The 4,719-nt window shown below is 30.0% G+C and overlaps 1 pseudogene; it reads left to right on the top strand.

Annotated features, from left to right (window-relative positions):
- The first annotated feature begins 2,673 nt into the window (after positions 1-2,673).
- Positions 2,674-4,236, top strand: LOC113386767 (annotated as a pseudogene).
- The last annotated feature ends 483 nt before the right edge of the window (positions 4,237-4,719 follow it).

Raw genomic sequence — 4,719 nt, 5'->3', positions numbered from 1 at the left:
TAAAGTTATATAAAAATTTTCATTTTCGATTTTTTGCGATTACTATAACTTGCCCTACGGGAAGTTAATAACAAAAAAAAAACGATTTTTTTGTATTTCTACACTAGAATACCCCCTTAATGCAAAATGCTACCCTTCTTTTATATATACTCTTCCTTTATCTGCGAAGCTACTTACACTAATTATAATTAAATAACTTATCTACAATGTTTTATGTCACACACGAACTTTTCATAGATAAAAGAAGAGTATATGGAACCTTCTATCTAAAGTCTATTTATAAAAGTTATTAGTAAATAATTAGATATTTATAAATGGTAACATAAAAGCATAGCTGGGCATTAACTCGTTTAATCCGTTAATCGTTAATTAACGAAGTTAACATTTTGATTAACGGATTAACTTTTAAGTTAACTTTTAAAATGTTAACGGACACGTTAACTTCCGTTAAAATGCGAGAAGTCCGTTATCGTTATCCAATGCCTACTATTTACCGCACGGCACAGCTTTAGCCAATGCCTTATTAAACGGCATAGAGAAAGATTTGGACTACTCCTGAATGATGAACAGTGCCAACTTGCCGCGGCATTTCACCCAAAGTTTCGGTTAATGTGGCTGGAAACGTATGACAGCAGTAGAGAGGAATGCAGTAAGAAAATGCACGGAAAAAAAGGTAGAAGATGCCTTATGGCAAGAAGCAGCGAAAAATTCGAAGGACAGAGATATTTTAGGTGGCGGAGGGAACAATGCGAGTAACAATGATGATGACGAGAAGGAAGACTTTTTCAATTCTGTCACTCAGTCTATAGAAAAACCAAAGAGCTACAAACTCTTTAAAGAATAAAGCGCAAATTCTCGTTAAAATGTGGCTGGATATGAAATCAAAAGACTCGTTCAACGATGCTGCATTCCTCGGGGAACAGATATTCATAAATCTATTTATTAAATACAATACTGCTATACCCTCAAGCGCTGCAGTTGAACGTTTGTTTTCCACGGGTAAAGACATTTTGACACCAAAACGAGCCTCGCTTTCAGACGAGAACTTCAACATGTTAATGTTCATGAAGGGGAATATGCACCTTATGCCCGACGCTTAACCCGTCGCGCGTTTCCTATTTTTCGCAAAAACTAGCTGTAAATGGAATTCTGTCTTAAGGCAATTAAGGCATCGTTCCTTAAGGCAAATTGCTGGTACTTTCCGTACCTAAAATTATTATTTTTTTAAAAACGATTAACATTTTTGAAAAAAATTTACTTCGAAAAAATAAGATTTTTGAGAAAATATAAACTATGGACAAAAAATTAATTTTTTTTGAAAAAAAAAATGTTTTTCTTATTTTGACATATTTTGGAAGATCTGAACTTTTTTCTAAAGCAATTTTACTGCTTTAGGACTGCATAGAGACAAAATATAAAGCGCGTAAGCGCCGCGTCGCTGTCTAAAGGATAAACATTGGTACGGAACCCCAGAAATGTAAATAAAATTTATACTTATTGTTAAAATCTCTATAAAATATCTGATAATTTGATGTGCATATGTCTAATGATCATTTTGACCGCCAAATGGCATTTTTTTTACTTTTTTCATTAGATCTCCGAAACCGCTAGACCTGCCTTCGTGAAAAATTGATCAGTTCTTCATAATTGTCAATACAAGTAAAATGTTTTTTGAATTATTAAAATCGGACGCTCCGTTCTCTTAAAAACTGAGTTACCGTTTTTGGCTCAATTTTGCCCCATATCTTCGGAACGGCTAGACCTGCCTTTGCCAAAAACTAATCAGCACGTCTTCTTATCAATACGAATCGAATGTTTTTTGAATATTCAAATCGGTTGATCCGTGTTCCCGAAATCGTCGACGAAAATTTGTATCCGAATACACATACATACACACACACACATACATCCATTTTTTTCTAAGGTATGCCAAAATATTCAGAAACCTTTGAAACGTCGAGAAATGCAAAAATTTTCATTTTCGATTTTTTGCGATTACTATAACTTGCCCTACGGGAAGTTAAAAAAACTCTTTCCCTTTATTTAGAAAAAAATTCTTGTAAAAACAATACGCAATCATAAAAACGGAAAGTTGACCAATAGCGTTATCACGGTATGTGATAATGTGCCATTTTCCTTATACACACGGAAGTGTGCATAAAACGCGCGAGGGGTTAAATTACACATTTGAATTATACAAGTATTTTGTTTTATTCAGAACCTGTTAACTTCCAGAACCTAAACTAATAAGTTTTTAAGTTCACTAACGCAACGATATAAAAATGTAATTTTACACATATTAACGGATTAACGATTAACGTTAACTTGCGTTAATTCTTCCGAAATGTAACGCTTTAACGTTTAACGAAGTTAACTTTTTTTGTAGCGGATTAACGATTAACGAAGTTAACTATTTGATTAACGGTGCCCAGCTATGCATAAAGGTACATTTGATCACTTCTTGTTTGAATTAAACAAGTTTCTAATTTAAATTTGAAATACCGTTAAATGCATAGACGTCCAGAAATTTAATTCATCTTTGGTCACCTGTCTCAACTCTTCATACTCTTCTTGTATCTATGCACCTGTCACCTGTCAGCTTATTAAAAAATAACCTCTCTTTTCTTACAGCAAAACTGAAAGCTGAAGAGCATTTTTAGAAGAGAATGATGAATGACTGACCTGAAATAATAAATATCATAACTGCCTGTGTGATTTTTTCATTTGTGTGTTATACGATCTTTAAATAAATAAAGCTTTCTTAAAAATGCCGCTAATAATCATGACAGGAATACCCAGTAGTGGAAAAACTCATCGAACACTAGAAATGAAAAAATATTTCGAGGAAGAAAGAAAGAAAACAGTACATGTGGTTTCTGAATTTGAAGCCGTCACAAAATCAGGTTATTCAAAAAATGATATTTATCTTGATGCCCAAAAAGAAAAAATCGTTCGGGGCATTCTAAAATCTGAAGTTTTTCGATTATTGACGAAGGATAATGTTGTTATTCTAGATGGAGGAAATTATAATAAAGGTAAAGGTTACGAAGAAGATTTAAATAATATGTAGCATTTATCAATTAATGACATTTACTTATATTAAAAACATCTATGTTTTATATGAAACATCTTCTATTAATTATTTATTATTTGTAAAGGATACAGATATGAATTATATTGTGGGAGCAAAGCTGCACGAGTTCCTCAATGCACAATTTGGACATCTATATCTAAAGATGATGCTTGGAAGTTCAACCAAAATTCCAACCTTCCATATACAAAAAGTTTTTGATGAGCTTTGTTTTCGGTATGAAGAACCTAATCCAACAAATCGTTGGGATTCTCCTTTATTTGCAATATTTCCTGAGGATGAGTGCAAGTTTGATGAAATTTATATTAGTGTATTCGAAAAGAAGCCACCTGCTCCAAATTTATCAACACAAAATGTGAGTATTTTACTTTAAGTTAATTTTAGAAAACGGGCAACTGTTATTTACATATATATATATTATATATAATATATATATATATTTTACATAAAAACTCATTGAAATACAATGAGCTATAGTATTTGATAAAATATTATATTAACACTATTATATATATATATATATATATATATATATATATATATATATATATATTATTATATTTGATTTCTTTATTTATAAATGAAAATTAAGCTAAAACATTGATGTGAAAACTATTATAATGTTTTTGTGATATTCTGGATACTAATGATATTGGAGGACATAACGAAGATAATTATAAATTTATTTATTTTCATTTGAATTCATACTGAATTAGCTTTAGTTTTTTTTAACATACTGAAACATTCAAACTGCAACTGCAAACTGTCTTTAGTTTTATCTAAAGAAGGAAATATTAAAATCAAATAAATTTTATGCCTGATGTTCTATAAATTATTTTTTAATGATTTTTCATTTTTCAGCCCCACTGAGTGCACCAAATTTTCTTTATGAAATGGACAAAATTACTCAGGATATAGTTGGAAATATCATTACAAATCAGAAAATGGGCAATTCTGGTCCATATAAATACCAGGTTAAAAAGGTGTAGTTATAAACTATCCCAGCGACATTACAATTGGACAATTATCAAGACTTAGGAGACAGTTCTTAACATACAGTAAAATGCATACAAATACTTCTAGTATAGAGAAAATTCCACAATTGTTTGCCCAATTTTTAAACTCTAATTTAAATTAAAGCCAGTGTACAGTGTAAGATTTATACATATATATTTTTTTCTCTTGTATATACAAAGATTAAACTGTTGTTAAAGCGATTTTAATAAAAATCTATAATATAGTTTTATTTATCTGACCTGTAAATATTTTAAACAAAAAATATTTGATATTATTTCATAACGATTAAAGCTTTTATATTTTTACCAAAACAAGTTAGTTCTTAAAATTAATTTGCTTCATTAATATATGTCATGAGATCAATTTTAAGCACCATATGGCCATTGTCAATTACTTCATTTTCAGGTTTTTGCACACAAGAATACACTTTTATATTCACTTTGTTGCATAGATCGTGGATTTTGAGCATATTTTGTTTGGACATCTGTTTCTACTTTCTGAAACATATTTAATAATATTTTTATATAAACTGAATTCATCTCTAAGCAAACTCAGCTCATTCAAAGATTTAATATTAATATGAAAAATTTAAAATCTTAAATAAAACTAAT

This window comes from Ctenocephalides felis, unplaced genomic scaffold (assembly GCF_003426905.1).
Source record: "Ctenocephalides felis isolate EL2017-DRISC unplaced genomic scaffold, ASM342690v1 CF-g0.4_SCAFFOLD_03571, whole genome shotgun sequence".
Classification (NCBI taxonomy): Eukaryota; Metazoa; Arthropoda; class Insecta; order Siphonaptera; family Pulicidae; genus Ctenocephalides; species Ctenocephalides felis.
Note: the sequence above shows the minus strand (reverse complement) of the source record. Positions and strands in the feature narration are given on the sequence as shown.